Below are 21,526 nucleotides of genomic sequence, written 5' to 3'. Positions count from 1 at the left end.
TAGTATAAATACAGGGGCCTTAAGCCCACCAGGTCAGTTTAGTTCCAGCTGCCTAAGTGGATACATATCTGGATACTACCCCAACCAAAAAGAAATCAACGACTTGATTAGAGATCTTGGTCTCACCAAGTCCAATGCCGAGCTTTTGACGTCTAGGCTCAAGCAGTGGAACTTGTTGGATGAAAGTGTGCAAGTCGCAGATCAGAGGAAGCGTCACCAACCTTTTTCCAGCTTCTTCACCTGTCAAGATGGGCTCTGCTTCTGCCACAATGTGACCAGTCTGTTCGAGGCCTGTATCGGAATCGCCTGTAACCAGAATGAGTGGCGCCTCTAAATTGACAGCTCATCCAGGAGCCTCAAAGCCGTGCTGCTCCATAATGGTAACAAGTACCCGTCTCTTCCCCTGGCTCACTCGGTGCACCTCAAAGAGGATTACAACAGCATTAAGACCTTACTGGACGCCTTGAAGTATGATGAGTACGGCTGGGAGGTCATACTCGGCAGACGCCGTCTGGATGCAAGCACAGTGCTGACATGTCATTTCCTAAAATTATATTAAGCGAGGTTTGGGGTAAATATAGAAAGAAAAAAGGGAGTCTATATTTGAGCACTAGTACAACAAGACCATGTACGGAATTAAAATGAATGGACTATAGAATAGTCTTTTTTTTGTAACAATTTAATTGGTTTAAAAGCAAACAAGATTATCCATAAACTAATGTTAACAGAAAATAAATGTAAAAAGAGAATTTCGACAAAAGCTGCCGGGAAGCACTGTCGCTGCTGATTGCTTGTTTCTACGCGCTTTGAAAAGGGAGTCTCCCCTTCCAGAATATCACTTACAATGTGCACCATCAAAAATAAAAATAAAGTTTCTAAAGAAAATGATTTGAGAAAGCTAAAACACCACACGAACATTAGTCATATGACACTTTCTGTATTGGCTTGCTCGCTCGCAATGGGCTGCTGGTCCGCGGCGGTGCAGTACTGAGCGCTGGTTTAACATGTTACAGGTGTTACACACCAGCGCCAGGAGGCACTGAACGCTTTTCACCTCCAGCGACAGTGTGTCACTGATGCTGGCATGCGTATCGGACAGTGTGTCACTGACGCTGGCATGCGTATCGGACAGTGCGTCACTGACGCTGGCATGCGTATCGGACAGTGCGTCACTGACGCTCGCATGCGTATAGGACAGCGTGTTACTGACGCTGGCATGCGTATCGGACAGTGCGTCACTGACGCTGGCATGCGTATCGGACAGTGTGTCACTGACGCTGGCATGTGTATCGGACAGTGTGTCACTAACGCTGGCATGCGTATCGGACAGTGTGTCACTGACGCTCGCATGCGTATTGGGTGGTTGCGCTGCATGCTGTGGCTCTAGCCTGTCTGGCGAGGTAGGCAAAGTGATGATCAAAACTCAGATGTGCTTTCATTGCACACGAACATCTCGGCCGGTTTTGTCTATACAGCTGTTTATTGCACAGAATGGGAAATGAATGGTCTGTTCGGTGGGTTTTCTCAATAGTGTGATGTTTTTTCCCACTTAGGTGTATTCTGTGTATTATTTTCATATTCTGTGCTGTTTAGGAATGCCGTGCTCCGTGCGGTTTTGTCTATACAGCTGTTTATTGCACAAAATGGGCAGTTAAAGGTCGGTTCGTGGGTTTTTTTTTTCAATAGTGTTATGTTGTATTATGTGTATAATTTTCGTTGTCTTTGCACCTTCGGAACCCAGTGTTCCGGGAGCTTTTGGGTGATAAAAAGAGGGTTCTGGCCCGGAACGGGTAAATGACAGCTAGTTATTAATCGGTTTTTAAAATATTCTCCTCATATGTCTCTAAATGTTTTATGCTGTTTTTTAAAGCAATTGAATTCATAAAACTACCGTTCTGGGCCGTTCTATCTCGTTCCGGTGTTTACCCCATCACCATCATATCTCAGTATCCCCGGGTTCAATATTGTCTAAAGAGATTTTTATTTTTTAGCCAGTGTCATCTGTCATTTGGTAATTTTAAAAATAACCTAATAAAATAAATAACACATGCCTCGAATACAGGCATGTTTTCAATGTAGTTGGAAAGTAGTATAAGGTCATTAATTCTGTGGATTTTATAAGCAATGTTCTGTGTTTTCGTTGATCTGCGCTGTATGCTGTGGCTCGAGTCTGAGTTTTTATAAAAAGTCGACCACGAAGGGACTCGAACCCTCAATCTTCTGATTCGAAGTCAGACGCCTTATCCATTAGGCCACACGGTCTTTCATGCGTGTCATTTGATACTTAACTCTACAATGAGTGTGTCCTGTTTCATCATCGGAATTTCAACAATACAAATGAATGTGTTCATTTGTTTTATGTTCTATTAATTTCTGTAGGATACTTTATGCCAAATAAAAATATCAATAAATAAATACATACATACATAAATAGATACATCATTGAATAAATACAGACGTGCTCAAATTTGTTGGTACCCCTCCACAAAAAACAAAGAATGCACAATTTTCTCTGAAATAACTTGAAACTGACAAAAGTAATTGGCATCCACCATTGTTTATTCCATATTTAATAGAAATCAGACTTTGCTTTTGATTTTTTATTCAACATAATATTGTAAATAATAAAACAAATGAGCATGGCATGGACAAAAATGATGGGACCGCTAACCTAATATTTTGTTGCACAACCTTTAGAGGCAATCACTAAAATCAAACGTTTTCTGTAGCTCTCAATGAGACTTCTGCACCTGTTAACAGATAGTTTGGCCCATTCTTCCTGAGCAAACTGCTCCAGCTGTCTCAGGTTTGATGGGTGCCTTCTCCAGACTGCAAGTTTCAGCTCTCCATAGATGTTCGATAGGATTCAGATCAGGACTCATAGAAGGCCACTTCAGAATAGTCCAATGTTTTGTCCTTATCCATTCTTGGGTGCTTTTAGCTGTGTGTTTTGGGTCATTATCCTGTTGGAGGACCCATGACCTGCGACTAAGACAGAGCTTTCTGACACTGGGCAGTACGTTTCGCTCCAGAATGCCTCGATAGTCTTGAGATTTCATTGTGCCCTGCACAGATTCAAGGCACCCTATGCCAGGCGCAGCAAAGCAGCCCCAAAACATAACCGAGCCTCCTCCATGTTTCACTGTAGGTATGGTGTTCTTTTCTTTGAAAGTTTCATTTTTTCGTCTGTGAAAATAGAGCTGATGTGACTTGCCAAAAAGCTCCAGTTTTGACTCATCTGTCCAAAGGACATTCTCCCAGAAGGATTGTGGCTTGTCAATATGCATTTTAGCAAATTCCAGTCTGGCTTTTTTATGTTTTTCTTTCAAAAGTGGAGTCCTCCTGGGTCTTCTTCCATGGAGCCCACTTTCGCTCAAAAAGCGACGGATGGTGCGATCAGAAACTGACGTACCTTCACCTTGGAGTTCAGCTTGTATCTCTTTGGCAGTTATCCTTGGTTCTTTTTCTACCATTGGCACTATCCTTCTGTTCACTCTGGGGTCGATTTTCCTCTTGCGGCCGCACCCAGGGAGGTTGGCTACAGTTCCATGGACCTTAAACTTTTTAATAATATTTGCAACTGTTGTCACAGGAACATCAAGCCGCTTGGAGATGGTCTTGTAGCCTTTACCTTTACCATGCTTGTCTATTATTTTCTTTCTGATCTCCTCAGACAACTCTCTCCTTTGCTTTCTCTGCCCATGTTCAGTGTGGTGCACACAATGATACCAAACAGCACAGTGACTACTTTTCTCCATTTAAATAGGCTGAATGACTGATTACAAGATTGGAGACATGTGTGATACTAATTAAAGAAACTAATTAGTTTGAAATATCACTATAATCCAATTATTTATTAGCTTTTCTAAGGGGTACCAACAAATGTGCCAGGCCATTTTAGAATATCTTTGTAGAATAAGCAATAATTCATCTCTTTTCATAGCTTCTTTGCTTTATTCTATGACATACCAAAGGCATGTAAGTATACATGATAAAATAGCTTTTAATTTCATCACGTTTCAGGAGGAATGAAGCATTATTTCAATGAGCTGTAAGGGTACCAACAAATTTGAGCACGTCTGTACATAAACTAATAAATACCCTTCAACGAAGTGCTCCATTATCGTATCTCAGTATCCCCGCTTCATATGGTGTTCAATATTGTCTAAAGAGATTTTTTTTTCTTTTCGCTAGTGTCATCTGTCATTCGGTAATTTTAAAACTAATTGAATGAAATAAATAACACATGCCTCGACTACAGGCATGTTTTCAATGTAGTTGGAAAGTAGTATAAGGTCGTTAATTCTGTGGATTTTATAAGCAACGTTCTGAGTTTTCGTTGATCTGCGCTGTATGCTGTGGCTCGAGCCTGACTTTTTATAAAAAGTCGACCACGAAGGGACTCGAACCCTCAATCTTCTGATTCGAAGTCAGACGCCTTATCCATTAGGCCACACGGCCTTTCATGCTTATCATGTGATGCGGTCAATTGGTTTGTCATTACCAAGCATTGCACTGTACACTATATGGTTTGCATGTCCATCACCCTGGTAATAAGCTTCAGATATGAATCCATTTTGATCTGTACAGCACACATCACATTTTAGTCTACAGAAACATGTGCAGTGATTTAAATGATCATATCTCAGTATCCCTGCTTGATCCGGTGTTCAATATTGTCTAAAGAGATTTTTATTTTTTAGCCAGTGTCGTCTGTCATTTGGTAATTTTAAAAATAACTTTATGAAATAAATAACACATTTTCTCAATAGTGTGATGTTTTTTCCCACTTAGGTGTATTCTGTGTATTATTTTCATATTCTGTGCAGTTTAGGAACGCCGTGCTCCGTGCGGTTTTGTCTATACAGCTGTTTATTGCACAAAATGGGCAGTTAAAGGTCGGTTCGGTGTTTTTTTTTTTCAATAGTGTTATGTTGTATTATGTGTATAATTTTCGTCGTCTTTGCACCTTCGGAACCCAGTGTTCCGGGAGCTTTTGGGTGATAAAAAGAGGGTTCTGGCCCGGAACGGGTAAATGACAGCTAGTTATTAATCAGTTTTTAAAATATTCTCCTCATATGTCTCTAAATTTTTTATGCTGTTTTTTAAAGCAATTGAATTCATAAAACTACCGTTCTGGGCCTTTCTATGTCGTTCCGGTGTTTACCCCATCACCATTATCATATCTCAGTATCCCCGGGTTCAATATTGTCTAAAGAGATTTTTATTTTTTAGCCAGTGTCATCTGTCATTTGGTAATTTTAAAAATAACAATAAAATAAATAACACATGCCTCGACTACAGGCATGTTTTCAATGTAGTTGGAAAGTAGTATAAGGTCGTTAATTCTGTGGATTTTATAAGCAACGTTCTGTGTTTTCGTTGATCTGCGCTGTATGCTGTGGCTCGAGCCTGAGTTTTTATAAAAAGTTGACCACGAAGGGACTCGAACCCTCAATCTTCTGATTCGAAGTCAGACGCCTTATCCATTAGGCCATGCGGTCTTTCATGCGTGTCTTCTGATACTTAACTCTACAATGAGTGTGTCCTGTTTCATCATCGGAATTTCAACAATACAAATGAATGTGTTCATTTGTTTTATGTTCTATTAATTTCTGTAGGATACTTTATGCCAAATAAAAATATCAATAAATAAATACATACATACATAAATAGATACATCATTGAATAAATACAGACGTGCTCAAATTTGTTGGTACCCCTCCACAAAAAACAAAGAATGCACAATTTTCTCTGAAATAACTTGAAACTGACAAAAGTAATTGGCATCCACCATTGTTTATTCCATATTTAATAGAAATCAGACTTTGCTTTTGATTTTTTATTCAACATAATATTGTAAATAATAAAACAAATGAGCATGGCATGGACAAAAATGATGGGACCGCTAACCTAATATTTTGTTGCACAACCTTTAGAGGCAATCACTGAAATCAAACGTTTTCTGTAGCTCTTAATGAGACTTCTGCACCTGTTAACAGATAGTTTGGCCCATTCGTCCTGAGCAAACAGCTCCAGCTGTCTCAGGTTTGATGGGTGCCTTCTCCAGACTGCAAGTTTCAGCTCTCCATAGATGTTCGATAGGATTCAGATCAGGACTCATAGAAGGCCACTTCAGAATAGTCCAATGTTTTGTCCTTATCCATTCTTGGGTGCTTTTAGCTGTGTGTTTTGGGTCATTATCCTGTTGGAGGACCCATGACCTGCGACTGAGACAGAGCTTTCTGACACTGGGCAGTACGTTTCGCTCCAGAATGCCTCGATAGTCTTGAGATTTCATTGTGCCCTGCACAGATTCAAGGCACCCTGTGCCAGGCGCAGCAAAGCAGCCCCAAAACATAACCGAGCCTCCTCCATGTTTCACTGTAGGTATGGTGTTCTTTTCTTTGAAAGTTTCATTTTTTCGTCTGTGAAAATAGAGCTGATGTGACTTGCCAAAAAGCTCCAGTTTTGACTCATCTGTCCAAAGGACATTCTCCCAGAAGGATTGTGGCTTGTCAATATGCATTTTAGCAAATTCCAGTCTGGCTTTTTTATGTTTTTCTTTCAAAAGTGGAGTCCTCCTGGGTCTTCTTCCATGGAGCCCACTTTCGCTCAAAAAGCGACGGATGGTGCGATCAGAAACTGACGTACCTTCACCTTGGAGTTCAGATTGTATCTCTTTGGCAGTTATCCTTGGTTCTTTTTCTACCATTGGCACTATCCTTCTGTTCACTCTGGGGTCGATTTTCCTCTTGCGGCCGCACCCAGGGAGGTTGGCTACAGTTCCATGGACCTTAAACTTTTTAATAATATTTGCAACTGTTGTCACAGGAACATCAAGCCGCTTGGAGATGGTCTTGTAGCCTTTACCTTTACCATGCTTGTCTATTATTTTCTTTCTGATCTCCTCCGACAACTCTCTCCTTTGCTTTCTCTGGTCCATGTTCAGTGTGGTGCACACAATGATACCAAACAGCACAGTGACTACTTTTCTCCATTTAAATAGGCTGAATGACTGATTACAAGATTGGAGACATGTGTGATACTAATTAAAGAAACTAATTAGTTTGAAATATCACTATAATCCAATTATTTATTATCTTTTCTAAGGGGTACCAACAAATGTGTCCAGGCCATTTTAGAATATCTTTGTAGAATAAGCAATAATTCATCTCTTTTCACAGCTTCTTTGCTTTATTCTATGACATACCAAAGGCATGTAAGTATACATGATAAAATAGCTTTTAATTTCATCACTTTTCAGGAGGAATGAAGCATTATTTCAATGAGCTGTAAGGGTACCAACAAATTTGAGCACGTCTGTACATAAACTAATAAATACCCTTCAACGGAGTGCTCCATTATCGTATCTCAGTATCCCTGCTTCATATGGTGTTCAATACTGTCTAAAGAGATTTTTTTTTCTTTTCGCTAGTGTCATCTGTCATTTGGTAATTTTAAAACTAATTGAATGAAATAAATAACACATGCCTCGACTACAGGCATGTTTTCAATGTAGTTGGAAAGTAGTATAAGGTCGTTAATTCTGTGGATTTTATAAGCAACGTTCTGTGTTTTCGTTGATCTGCGCTGTATGCTGTGGCTCGAGCCTGACTTTTTATAAAAAGTCGACCACGAAGGGACTCGAACCCTCAATCTTCTGATTCGAAGTCAGACGCCTTATCCATTAGGCCACACGGTCTTTCGTGCTTATCACGTGATGCGGTCAATTGGTTTTTCATTACCAAGCATTGCACTGTACACTATATATGGTTTGCATGTCCATCACCCTGGTAATAAGCTTCAGATATGAATCAATTTTGATCTGTACAGCACACATCACATTTTAGTCTACAGAAACATGTGCAGTGATTTAAATGATCATATCTCAGTATCCCTGCTTGATCCGGTGTGCAATATTGTCTAAAGAGATTTTTATTTTTTAGCCAGTGTCATCTGTCATTTGGTAATTTTAAAAATAACAATAAAATAAATAACACATGCCTCGACTACAGGCATGTTTTCAATGTAGTTGGAAAGTAGTATAAGGTTGTTAATTCTGTGGATTTTATAAGCAACGTTCTGTGTTTTCGTTGATCTGCGCTGTATGCTGTGGCTCGAGCCTGAGTTTTTATAAAAAGTCGACCACGAAGGGACTTGAACCCTCAATCTTCTGATTCGAAGTCAGACGCCTTATCCATTAGGCCACACGGTCTTTCATGTGTGTCATCTGATACTTAACTCTACAATGAGTGTGTCCTGTTTCATCATCGGAATTTCAACAATACAAATGAATGTGTTCATTTGTTTTATGTTCTATTAATTTCTGTAGGATACTTTATGCCAAATAAAAATATCAATAAATAAATACATACATACATAAATAGATACATCATTAAATAAATACAGACGTGCTCAAATTTGTTGGTACCCCTCCACAAAAAACAAAGAATGCACAATTTTCTCTGAAATAACTTGAAACTGACCAAAGTAATTGGCATCCACCATTGTTTATTCCATATTTAATAGAAATCAGACTTTGCTTTTGATTTTTTATTCAACATAATATTGTAAATAATAAAACAAATGAGCATGGCATGGATAAAAATGATGGGACCGCTAACCTAATATTTTGTTGCACAACCTTTAGAGGCAATCACTGCAATCAAACGTTTTCTGTAGCTCTCAATGAGACTTCTGCACCTGTTAACAGATAGTTTGGCCCACTCTTCCTGAGCAAACTGCTCCAGCTGTCTCAGGTTTGATGGGTGCCTTCTCCAGACTGCAAGTTTCAGCTCTTTCCATAGATGTTCGACAGGATTCAGATCAGGACTCATAGAAGGCCACTTCAGAATAGTCCAATGTTTTGTCCTTATCCATTCTTGGGTGCTTTTAGCTGTGTGTTTTGGGTCATTATCCTGTTGGAGGACCCATGACCTGCGACTGAGACAGAGCTTTCTGACACTGGGCAGTACGTTTCGCTCCAGAATGCCTTGATAGTCTTGAGATTTCATTGTGCCCTGCACAGATTCAAGGTACCCTGTGCCAGGCGCAGCAAAGCAGCCCCAAAACATAACCGAGCCTCCTCCATGTTTCACTGTAGGTATGGTGTTCTTTTCTTTGAAAGCTTCATTTTTTTCGTCTGTGAACATAGAGCTGATGTGACTTGCCAAAAAGCTCCAGTTTTGACTCATCTGTCCAAAGGACATTCTCCCAGAAGGATTGTGGCTTGTCAATATGCATTTTAGCAAATTCCAGTCTGGCTTTTTTATGTTTTTCTTTCAAAAGTGGAGTCCTCCTGGGTCTTCTTCCATGGAGCCCACTTTCGCTCAAAAAGCGACGGATGGTGCGATCAGAAACTGACGTACCTTCACCTTGGAGTTCAGCTTGTATCTCTTTGGCAGTTATCCTTGGTTCTTTTTCTACCATTGGCACTATCCTTCTGTTCACTCTGGGGTCGATTTTCCTCTTGCGGCCGCACCCAGGGAGGTTGGCTACAGTTCCATGGACCTTAAACTTTTTAATAATATTTGCAACTGTTGTCACAGGAACATCAAGCCGCTTGGAGATGGTCTTGTAGCCTTTACCTTTACCATGCTTGTCTATTATTTTCTTTCTGATCTCCTCAGACAACTCTCTCCTTTGCTTTCTCTGGTCCATGTTCAGTGTGGTGCACACAATGATACCAAACAGCACAGTGACTACTTTTCTCCATTTAAATAGGCTGAATGACTGATTACAAGATTGGAGACATGTGTGATACTAATTAAAGAAACTAATTAGTTTGAAATATCACTATAATCCAATTATTTATTATCTTTTCTAAGGGGTACCAACAAATGTGTCCAGGCCATTTTAGAATATATTTGTAGAATAAGCAATAATTCATCTCTTTTCACAGCTTCTTTGCTTTATTCTATGACATACCAAAGGCATGTAAGTATACATGATAAAATAGCTTTTAATTTCCTCACTTTTCAGGAGGAATGAAGCATTATTTCAATGAGCTGTAAGGGTACCAACAAATTTGAGCACGTCTGTACATAAACTAATAAATACCCTTCAACGGAGTGCTCCATTATCGTATCTCAGTATCCCCGCTTCATATGGTGTTCAATATTGTCTAAAGAGATTTTTTTTTCTTTTCGCTAGTGTCATCTGTCATTTGGTAATTTTAAAAATAATTGAATGAAATTATTCCCCACAAACTTTGCTTTTGTGACCAGGGCAGTGATATTTTGAAATTTACCTATTTCCAATGAGAAAATGGGCGAATTTGTGTCTTTTCGTTCACACAAAGTCAGAAAAAAACAACATATGAATCCAAATTAACATGTATTTATACTAAAGTAATACAAAAATGACTACAAAAGATTTAGAAGTGAGTAGTTTTTCGAGATTTACGATTATACTGTAAATCACTTTCACGAATCAGCCCCCAAATGTAGTCTTCCATCATGTCTAAAGGGCTATAATAGGACTGGAAAACACCACATAAATATTAAGAATAAAGAGAGAAAAAGTTCAAATTTAATATTAAAAATTAACAAATGATAATAACTATTCAATTAACAAAAAACAACTCAAGCAATAGCCCTAGCTCCAGCAGTTCTATCAATCCTAATCCTAGCTCCAGCAGTTACACTAACCCTAACCCTAACCCTAGCTCCAGCAGTTACACCAACCCTAACCCTGACCGTCCAGCAACTGGTGTTTCCATATCTCTCAATATTCCAGCAAAATGAGAATTAACACAAGGATAATATCCAGTTCAGTATGTAGAGCAATGTAGAACTCATCAAGCCTGGACAACAAGTAGACAATGATATAACAGTAATTCAAAATGTTGTGAGAGTGGGGGAACTTGGTCAGCAGTGGCAATTCTCCCCCATTCTCACTGCAAACTTAAGCATTTACTTAAATTCTGGGTCTTGTCATGTAGCTCAAAGGTGATTCTGGTCGTGTAGCACAATTCTAACTATGGTCACGTAGTTTAATTCTGGGTCTCGTCATGTAGCTCAGTTCTAACTATGGTCATGTAGCTTAATTCTGTCTCTGGTCATGTAGCTCAATGGTGACTCTGGTCGTGTAGCTCAATTCTAACTATGGTCATGTAGCTTAATTCTGGGTCTCGTCATGGTGACTCTGGTCATGAAGCAAGACAAGGTGATCAGGGGGCTTGCTATCCCTGGGGGCGGAGGAGCTGAGGTAAAGGTTCTATTATATGTGGATGATGTGAATGTGTTGTGTGTGAATGAACATGCAATTAAGAAAGCTTTGTTTCAGTGTGAATGTTTTTGTACGGCCTCTGGGTCCAAACTGAACCGGGGGAAGTCAGAATGCATGTATTTTGGAGAGTGGGAGAGTGTGCCTGAGGTTGGGTTATGTGTGAAAACTGAAAGTTTTAGGTGTGAAAATTGGTGCCACAGGATCTGGTCACAGCAATTGGGTGGACGTCACGAAGAGGGTCGGGCAGAAGCTGGGTCTCTGGGGGCTGAGGTCCTTGTCTCTGGAGGGGAAGGTGCTGGTGGTGAAGGCTGTGATCCTTCCTCTGCTGCTATATGTGGGGGTGGTCTTTCCACCCACTAGGTCTGTGATTGCCTGTTTGAAGAGACAGATTTTTCTTTTTTTCTGGGGGTCCAAGTGGGAGCGGCTGAAGAGGGAGGTAGTATGCAGGGGAGTAGAGAAGGGGGGTAAAGGGCTACCTGACCTGTAATTGTTTTTATTTATACACAGTTTTAGTAGACACTTGGAAATGGTATTAAGCAATAGATGTAAAGGGGCGCTGTTTGTTAGATTTTTTCTGGGTTTATACTTAAGATTTCTAGGAATATTAAAGATTCCATTGACTGTGCCCACTGCATTTGATATGCCATTCATTTATGTTGTGTTTAAAAAGTTTTTAAAGAAGAGACAGCTGGAGAATATTGATAAAGATTTGTTTTTAAAACCTAAAAAATATTTAGATTTTGTTCAGGGGAGGGAGGATACGTGCCCTTTGAGGGAATCCCTAGGAGACCCTGGTAAGGCGTGGAGGAATGCTGCCCATCCTGTCCTGATGAACCGACATAAAGACCTGGCCTGGCAAGTAGTTCACGAAATATTACCGGTGAGAGCGGTCATGTACGCTCGAGGCATGGGGAAGTCCCCTAGATGCCCTTTTCAGGGCTGTGGGGCTGAAGAGACATCGCGTCACCTGCTGTGGGAGTGTGAGGCTGCCAGACGGCTGTGGAAGAAGGCAACCCCCTTGTTGGCTGTGTTGATGGAGGAGATCCCTGTGGGGGAGCAGCTGGTTCGGTACGGGCCAAAGAAGAAACAGAAAGGATCATGGCAGCTCTGGTGTGTGGTGAACTGTTTTAAAGAGGCTCTATAGAGCTAGGAACTTGCTTGTTTTATCAAAGGAGCTGAGTTGTCATGAGACCTACGAAATGGGCCTAAGGCTGTGCAAGACTATGTGTCCAGGGATGTTAACAGGAGGGGTCGTGAAGAAACTGAGAAGGTCTGGCAGTTGAAGAGATGGCCGGGCGGTGCTGGTGTCAGTGCCAGGTTGGAGTGTCTGGGTTCGTTGAGGCAGGATGAGGATGTTATTAAGGGCATGCGCTCCTCTGCACAAATGACGGAGTCTGTTTGTAATGTGTCTGCTTTGTTGTATTTTATGTAAAGATCTGTGTGTATTGTGATTTGTTTTTCAAGTATTTGTATCATTATTGTTTTTGTGATTATTGTGAATGATTTGTTACTATATTTGACTGAACCAATATTAGAATTAAAAAAAAAAAATCTGTTCTTATCAGTTTAATATCTGATACGTCCCTGTAGCAGGGCAGGGCCCTGCCTGTAAATAATATTATGTGGTGATTTGGTGGTGGTTGGCAGGGATGGGGTTAATTTCCTAATTGAATAATTGATAATTAGGCTCCAGCCACATGGTATAAAAAAGGGGGACATCCTTTGTTTGGTAGAGGTGTTTTGGGTGAGTGGTTGTTTGTTTGTGCTGTGTGTATTTTTGAAAAAAAAGAAGTGTATTGAAGGCTAATGCCCAGCCTACCTTTTTGTATTTTGTTTAAACCGTTTGTTTTGGCCCTTGTGCCAGTTATTTTGTAATTGTGTTATTGCGAAAGTTCTGTTTTGTTTAACTGTTTTATTTTTGCTCTGTGAGCAGTGTTTTGTTTGACTTTTTGATTTCCCTTTTGTTTATTAAACAGCGCAGAAGGCCGTTAACTGCAGTTTCCTTGCCTCTGAGTCTCTTTGCCTGCCAATAACATCTGGGCCCACGACGCTACCCTGTTACAGTCCCCCATAGGGGGACCCGTCTATATTAAATTGATTTTTGGAAGCAGGAGATGGAACCGGGGCTTGCTCCGTCCACTCCACGCATCGACCCGGTATTGAAGTACCTCCGGGAACGGTGCACAAGAAAGGTTGAAAAAGAGAGAGAAAGAGAAAGAGAGAGAGAGAGAGAGAGAGAGAGAGAGAGAGAGAGAGAGAGAGAGAGAGTGCCAGCCAGCATCTCCCTTTTTCTGGGTTGTATTTTTCCCCGCTCTTTTTGTTCGTTTTTTTTTTGTTCCAAATAAGGCAGGCAGGCAGGCAGGCAGGCCAGTGTACCCAGAAGGCCTTGCGCTTGTGGGAGGAGGAGGATGAGCGCAGCGGTAAAGCAGAAACGCAGCTGTTTAGTGGTGCAAGGAGCCCTCGCTTTCAAGGCGGCACCAGCAGCAGCAGCAGCAAAGCGCCCCTTTGCCGGGACCGAACGGCACTTGTGTTTTGGGTAGAGTTCCCTGTTTTGTTTTGTTTTGTTTGGCCTTTCCGCCGGGTAGAGAAGGCCTTTGGGCCGGCCGGAAGAGCTGGGCTCCAAGTAAAGCCACACTCTGGTTTCTCTTCAGTTCGAGTAAATCTTTCGCCTTTTACTAAAGATTTCTGGAGGACATGGGAATACCCCTGGACGCGGTAAGCCAGAAGTCGGCTAACAGCTCCAATTCAACAGACGGTAACAGCCAAAGAAGGCTGTCTGTCATAACCACCCCATCTCCAGGACAAAACTGACCCACACGTTCCGAGGGGCCCTGAGCAAGTTCCACCAGACTTACCTTGTGGGGAGTTTATAGCCCAAAAAACTCCACGTACTGTGAATACAAAGACGGTGCCTTCTTGGACGAGGCAGCAGTGAGTACCTTCTCAGGGGTGATGGGAGTTGCAAATAAGCCCAAGCCCCCTCGAAGCAAGCGTAGAGCTAAGAGTAGGAAGAGTGTCCCGACCTCCCAATCATAGTCACTATGGGGTGGACGCAGCGACTCCTTTTCTTGTTAGCTAGCCTGATGGCCCTGATATGTGTGTCTGTTAATGTCAGGAGCATCAGGGAGACACAAAAAAGATTTGATGTACTAAACTATCTAGCTAACTTGAAAGCAGATATCATCTTTCTGCAGGAGTGTGGTATTTCGTCGAGCCCTGATTATAGGGACCTGAAGGAGAGTTGGACCCTGAGGGACTCCTTCTGGTCTGGCTCCAACATAGCCAGAGCCGACGGGGTAGGTATCCTGTTTAAAAACCCATTTATTACCTCCCGCAGCAGCAGGGAGGTAGAACCTGGTAGAATTCTGAGCGTGGATGTGACATACAACAACACTCCCCTCAGCCTGGTCAATGTCTACGCACCCACTAACCAAAACGAAAGAGTTCAATTTTTTTCCTCAGCTGCGTCAACTCCTGCTGGGGAACCTACCCGCCATCGTGTCGGGCGACTTCAATTGTGCTCTAAGGGACGTAGACCGGAGCAGGCCACGCAACGACCGCTCTAGTAGTTTTGTCCTCCGTAATATCTGATTTCTCCCTGTGTGATGCAGGTAAGGACCTGGTGCCTCCCTTTACCTTGGTGAGCTCATCTGGGACCTCCTTCTCCCATATAGATCTCGTCCTGCATACCAGCTCCCTTGCGAAGACGGCAGTAGACACCCAGGCCGTCTTCTTCTCTGATCATAGGCTCCTGCAGGTAACATTGCAGGTCCCTCAGACCTCCCAGATGGGGTCAGGGGTCAGGAAATTAAACACTTCCTTACTCGACGACCCCTCCATAGCTGCAGCCTATAAGAGCAGGCTTGTTGAGTGGACCACTTTGCGTGACCTATTCAACTCCCCTATAGAGTGGTGGGAGATGGTCAAAATCAGAACTAAGGGTTATTTCATAGCAGCAGGCAAGAGGAAAGCAAAAGAAAGGAGGGCCAAATATAAACACCTGAATGCTGCCCTCCAGCGTCTGAGCCTGCTTCAGCTTCGGGGGTTCCCTGTAAGCGACGAGATAGCCCAGACCAAGCTAGATCTTTCAGTGCTTTGTAGGGAGGAACAACGAAAGGTCATGCACAATGCAAAAGTGCAAAAAATGGAGGAAGACGAAAAGTGTACCTGCTTCTTCTTCCAGAAAACGAGGGAGAAGCGGCACTTGATGTCCTCCATGCTTGACAGCAGTGGGAGGATAGTAGAGGATAGTGAGGGAGTTAAGAAAGTGGTAGAGAACTTCTATAGGGACTGTGGTAAGGATGACTGGTGCAGTGCAAAAAGAGTATAATGTCCAGGCTGCCGTTTCCCAATAATAACAATATTTTATATGTTCAAAAAGTAATACAAAAACGAAATAATAATAAGCCCCGCTACCAATCGATGGTATTGGGGCAAAATAACAAAAAGGTTAAAAGTCTAAAAAGTAAACAAAAAGACACGCCGTTAGCCACAATCCTCCGTGCACGAAACTGTGCTCTTTTCCTCCGGGGATCGTGGTGCGTGCGCTGTGCGGTGTTGTGCTGTGTGGTGAGGGGCGTGCTCTTGGGTGAATGCTGGCTCTCCGGCTACAGCCTCCCGTTCTCCTGCTCCTCTACTAAAACACAAACAGACACGTAACACAAAGGTAAACAAAACACTAGCTCCGGCTGGTCGTTCTCACTTTCTCAGCGCAAGGGGAGGTTTTGACGTAGCTGCTTCCCCTTTGTACCCAGCAAACTCCTCCCTGCAGTCAACGCGTCGCCCTGGTTTCTCCAATAAAGGGCTGCCCCGCAGCTGACTGCAATAGAATCGTCCTGAGTACTTGCAGCTACGCGCCCCTCCTAATATGGTCACCTTCCGGTTTCCACCTACCACCGAGGTGGTGGATCTAGGAGGCAGCGTACCTTCCCCCTTACAGAGCGCCCTTTCTAATCGGGAGGGAGATTTACAGCATCGATCCTTTCTCTCTCTATCATAGGGACCTATATAACATCAAAGCTACAGATGACACCCTGATAGAGTGGTTCCTGAGCCAGTTGGAGCCTGACTCAGTGCGGGACGAGGAGGAGGAGGAGGAGAAGGACCCAGAACTCACGTTGGAGGAGCTCACCCAGGCGGCTAAGGCCATGAACACCGGTAAGATGCCAGGTCCAGATGGCATCCCAGGTGAGTATTACCATCTTTTTTGGGACACGCTACAAGTCCATTTAGCGGAGGTCTACAGAGCGGTCTACAGGGAGAAGCGGTTGGGTCCTTCTATGCGGGAGAGTGTAATTACTCTCCTTCATAAGAAAGGGGAAGTTAAAGATCTACGGAATTGGCGCCCAATCAGCCTCCTTTACGTGGACTACAAGATACTAGCCAAAGCTCTGATGCTCCGGCTACAAGTACACCTCCCTTTGGTCATTGGCCCCGACCAGGCTTGTGGGAGGTCCATAACTGATATTTTAATGTTAACAAGGGACATTCTGGCTTATTCTAGAGAACAGAACCATCCCCTCTGCCTGTTCAACCTTGTCCAGGAGAAGGCATTTGTTAGGGTAAGCCATGAATATATGTACAAAGTGATGGACCAGATGAAATTCGCTCCTGGACTTAGGGAGTGGGTTATAACTATTTATACCAACATTAGTACCCGAGTCTTGGTGAACAGACACCTGACTGGTAAAATATCTATCCAGTCAGGGGTCAGACAGGGTTGCCCACTATCCCCACTGCTATATGTCGTGTGCATTGAACCCCTCCTGCAGGCAATTCGTAGGGATACCAATATAACTGGTTTCCAGCTGCCTGGATCCAAAGGGGTCCAGGTCAAAACAACAGCATATATGGACGATGTGTCACTATTTTGCACCAACACATCGTCGGTACCTCGGATTAGTAATATCCTTGAGAAGTACTGCACGGCGACCGGGGCAGTGATTAATAAGCCCAAGAGCGAAGTCTACGTGTCTACAAATTGGCAGGTAGATAGGGAACTGTCGGACATGTACCCAGTCAAAAAGGACAAAATCAAGATTCTGGGCCTCATTTTCGAGAACAATAGCTCGGGGGCCCAGAGCTGGACGGTGGCCATTATGTAGGAAAAATCTTTCCCACAGACAGGACCACCAAAAAAGTGGTGGACCGCATTATCCACTGCTTTATCTGGGGCAGCAAGATGGAGAGGGTAAAGGGAGCCACCATGAGCAAAGCCGACAAGAAGGGAGGTAAGGGGGTCCCGGACGTTGTGCAGCTCACCCGAGTGCAGGGGCTCACGCAAACTATCAAGAACATCCAGGCCCTGGACAGGAAGGTATGTTACATGAATCATTTCTATTTTGCCACCTGTCTCAGGGCCTTGGGCCACTGCACTATTGACAACACCGTGCTGTACTCCTGGGACCCCCCATTGTATTATAGAACTTTAAGGGACACTATATATAAATTGGGCTTAGATAAAGCAAAACTGGCATCCTGGGAATACAAGGCTGTAACTAAATATCTGCCGGTTCCCAGGAAATTGAAAAAGTAGCTACTTTCTCCCTCGCCCAAAGCCAAAAAATCTGGGAGAATGTGTCTCACAGCTGCCTCAGTTATGTCCAGAAGGATATAGCATGGAACACCGTCCACAGTTCACTCCCCACTCGAGCGTTCATGTTCAGGAGGGGACTAGCCCAAGTAGAAACATGCCCCTATGCAAAGTGCCGCAAGAGAGAAACACCAGTCCATATCTTCTGGGAGTGTGATGTGGCTGGTAGTGTCTGTCTCTCTGTCTCTGTCTTCCTAAACAGGTTTGCTGACACAACCAAGATGACCGCTGAGACTGTGCTCTATGGTCCTGCGGGAGGAATCGCTACCAGCACAGCTAAGTGCGTTTGGCGTGTCATCAATGTTGTCAAGCAGATCCTGTGGGAAGGCCGTAACGTCTGTGTCTATCACAAGCAGGAGCTAGACACTATCACCACGACCAGAAGGGCACAAACTCTTATCAAGGACTTTGTAATTCTGGACATCCGGACCCTCGGGAAGGACAAGGCCTGCGTGGAGTGGAGGATCGCCGGACTTCAGGACGTGAAGATGGAATGAAGGAAAAAACTGGAACCGCTAGCTCCTAGGAGCGGGACTACGGGGCACCGCTAAGCCTTTTATTTATTTTGTCATGCCAGCATTCCGCCCTTTTTAGCTGGCATGAACGTTTTTGAACGGTGCCCTGGTTTTATGTAGTCTTTTTGTTTCAGTTTTATGGATTTTAATTTGATTTGGTTTTGTTTATGTATCTAAAAGATTTTTAATGTTAACCATTAAAAGTTACATTTTGAGTGTTTTAAAATTTTAGAATTTTAACTCACTGTTTTATACACTGTCCCCTTTCCCTGTTTTATTTCTATAGTTTTATTGTTCTGTTTTATGTTCACTTTTGAACTTTTTTAGAGAGCACTCCCCGGCCCTCACAAGCACTGTTTTTTTATAGATGGTTCTTTTTTTCCAGTCACTTTTAAAGCAGCACAGGTTTTTTTCATGTTGATTTTAATCTGTGTCTGTTTTAACCATGTACAAATCACGATTGTCTTGGTGCTTTTAAATGTATTTTAAATGCTTTTAAAACAAAATGTATGTCTGTATGCATGAATGTCATCTTTAAAAGAAATGTGAAATGAATGAAATGAATGGGTGTAAATGGAAAAAAATGATAAAATCTCAATAAAAGTGTATTTTACTAAAGATTTCCGTGGAGAGGAGCATTTATGAGTTCAATGCAATTTTTGGCTAGCCTTGCCCCTCGGGGTGGGGCTCGACATGGGTTTAAAAGCAGAACGAGCACAGCGGCGGCGGCGGCGGCTGTGTTAATAATTGGAGCCTGGCACCTTTTTTTTCTTTTTCTTTTTCCCATTTTTCCCCTCAGTCCAAGAAGCAAGTACCCCGGCAGCTCCGGCGGGCAGCCGCGCCCGGGGCGTTTGGGCAAAACCATTGTGGGCATCGCTTCTCGGCCTCTTGGCTCAGATCTTTGTATGTGGCCTGACCGCAGCTTTGATTTTCAAGGGGAAGAGAAGGCAAAGGAATGGCGGAGAATGAAGAAGGAAGGAATGCCAGAAATGTTGAGGAAGGATTTCGTCAAGCAAGTGCTGAGAAGGATAAAGGTGGACCTCGACAAAGTGTTCTGTCTGCAGGACTTTCAGGCAAGAGGAATTTTTTATTTAACTTTTAAATCAGAAGAATATTGTAGGGATGTTTGGCAATGTTTTAGGACTAATGAAAAGAAGCAGCCTTTTTTGGATTTTGTTTTTGAAGCGCTTTTTAGGCAAGAAGTTAGGGTGGTGAATGTGCTTATGTACAACCCGTTTGTGCCTGCAGAAGATGTGTCTACTTTTTTGGGACAATAGGTTAATGTGGTCAGGCCGCCAGAGAAATCTTTGGATGTGGAACGAGACTTGGAGAGTGTGGGCGAGGTTCCGCCCTAGTGAAAAGGGGTATGAGGGGGTGAGGCATCCGCCTTCCTTCTTCTCGATAGGATCGAATAGAGGCTATTTGTTTTATTTTGGACAGCCTGAAGTTTGCAGGAAATGCAATGAGATGGAGCACAAGGTTGAAGATTGTAAGGACTGTTTTTGCAGAAACTGTAACCAAAAGGGACATAACACGAAAGAATGCAAAGAAAAGAGATTTGTGTGGGAGTGCTAACCATTTGTTCTATAAGTGTCAACACAGGGCCAAAAGCTATGCTTGGGCTGCTGGTGTAGGGAGCAGTGAGGAGGGCAGCAGTGATGAGGAGGACAGCAGTGATGGAGTGGTCAGCATGACAGCAATCCCTGAGATTAACTACAAAACCACTCGAGTCAGTATGACAGCAATCCCTGAGATTAACTACAAAACCACTCGAGTCAGTATGACAGCGATCCCTGAGATTAACTACAAAACCACTCGAGTCAGTATGACAGCAATCCCTGAGATTAACTACAAAACCACTCGAGTCAGCATGACAGTGATCCCTGAGATTAACTACAAAACCACTCGAGTCAGTCAGCATGACAGCAATCCCTGAGATTAACTACAAAACCACTCGAGTCAGTCAGCATGTGTGTGTGTTTGTTTGAGTGTGGGGAATGTTAAAGCCAAAATAACTCATTTCTGTACAAAGTTCAAGGCTGCAGACAGTGAAATTAGCCTAACAGTTGGAATTGTTTTTTTCCCTTGTACTATATATATACAGTACTGTGCAAAAGTTTTAGGCAGGTGTGAAAAAATGCTGTAAAGTAAGAATGCTTTCAAAAATAGACATGTTAATAGATTATATTTATCAATTAACTAAATGCAAAGTGAGTGAACAGAAGAAAAATCCATATTTGGTGTGCCTTCAAAACAGCATCAATTCTTCTAGGTACACTTGCACAAAGTCAGGGATTTTGTAGGCATATAGTCAGGTGTATGATTAAACAATTATACCAAACAGGTGCTAATGATCATCAATTCAATATGTAGGTTGAAACACAATCATTAACTGAAACAGAAACAGCTGTGTAGGAGGAATAAAACTGGATGAGGAACATCCAAACTCAGCTAACAAGGTGAGGTTGCTGAAGACAGTTTACTGTCAAAAGTCATACACCATGGCAAGACTGAGCACATGGCAAGACTGAGCACAGCAACAAGACACAAGACACAATACTGCATCAGCAAGGTCTCTCCCAGGCAGAAATTTCAAGGCAGACAGGTGTTTCCAGATGTGCTGTCCAAGCTCTTTTGAAGAAGCACAAAGAAACGGGCAACGCTGAGGACTGTAGACGCAGTGGTCGGCCAAGGAAACTTACTGCAGCAGATGAAAGACACATCATGCTTACTTACCTTCGCAATCGGAAGAGGTACAGCAGTGCCATCAGCTCAGAATTGGCAGAAAACAGTGGGACCCTGGTACACCCATCTACTGTCCGGAGAAGTCTGGTCAGAAGTGGCCTTCATGGAAGACTTGCGGCCAAAAAGCCATACCTCCGACGTGGAAACAAGGCCAAGAGACTCAACTATGCACGAAAACACAGGAACTGGGGTGCAGAAAAATGGCAGCAGGTGCTCTGGACTGATGAGTCAAAATTTGAAATATTTGGCTGTACCAGAAGGCAGTTTGTTCGCCGAAGGGCTGGAGAGCGGTACACGAATGAGTGTCTGCAGGCAACAGTGAAGCATGGTGGAGGTTCCTTGCAAGTTTGGGGCTGCATTTCTGCAAATGGAGTTGGGGATTTGGTCAGAATTAATGGTCTCCTCAATGCTGAGAAGTACAGGCAGATACTTATCCATCATG

The 21,526-nt window shown here is 42.9% G+C and overlaps 5 non-coding genes and 1 pseudogene across 5 annotated transcripts; 1 reads left to right on the top strand and 5 right to left on the bottom strand.

The window, feature by feature from the left end:
- Positions 1-2,189: 2,189 nt before the first annotated feature.
- Positions 2,190-2,262, bottom strand: trnar-ucg (transfer RNA arginine (anticodon UCG)). Its single transcript has one exon. It is a non-coding gene; the product is annotated as a tRNA-Arg (tRNA).
- A 2,126-nt stretch (positions 2,263-4,388) lies between these two features.
- On the bottom strand, positions 4,389-4,461 carry trnar-ucg (transfer RNA arginine (anticodon UCG)). Its single transcript has one exon. It is a non-coding gene; the product is annotated as a tRNA-Arg (tRNA).
- Positions 4,462-5,431: 970 nt separating this feature from the next.
- Positions 5,432-5,504, bottom strand: trnar-ucg (transfer RNA arginine (anticodon UCG)). The gene has a single exon. It is a non-coding gene; the product is annotated as a tRNA-Arg (tRNA).
- Positions 5,505-7,632: 2,128 nt separating this feature from the next.
- trnar-ucg (transfer RNA arginine (anticodon UCG)) lies at positions 7,633-7,705 on the bottom strand. Its single transcript has one exon. It is a non-coding gene; the product is annotated as a tRNA-Arg (tRNA).
- A 440-nt stretch (positions 7,706-8,145) lies between these two features.
- On the bottom strand, positions 8,146-8,218 carry trnar-ucg (transfer RNA arginine (anticodon UCG)). The gene has a single exon. It is a non-coding gene; the product is annotated as a tRNA-Arg (tRNA).
- Positions 8,219-13,317: 5,099 nt separating this feature from the next.
- LOC131720948 (U2 spliceosomal RNA) lies at positions 13,318-13,415 on the top strand (annotated as a pseudogene).
- The last annotated feature ends 8,111 nt before the right edge of the window (positions 13,416-21,526 follow it).

The sequence above is a fragment of the Acipenser ruthenus genome, chromosome 45 (genome assembly GCF_902713425.1).
Source record: "Acipenser ruthenus chromosome 45, fAciRut3.2 maternal haplotype, whole genome shotgun sequence".
NCBI lineage: Eukaryota > Metazoa > Chordata > Actinopteri > Acipenseriformes > Acipenseridae > Acipenser > Acipenser ruthenus.
The sequence above is the reverse complement of the archived record's forward strand: the minus strand, read 5'-3'. Positions and strand labels throughout refer to the sequence as shown.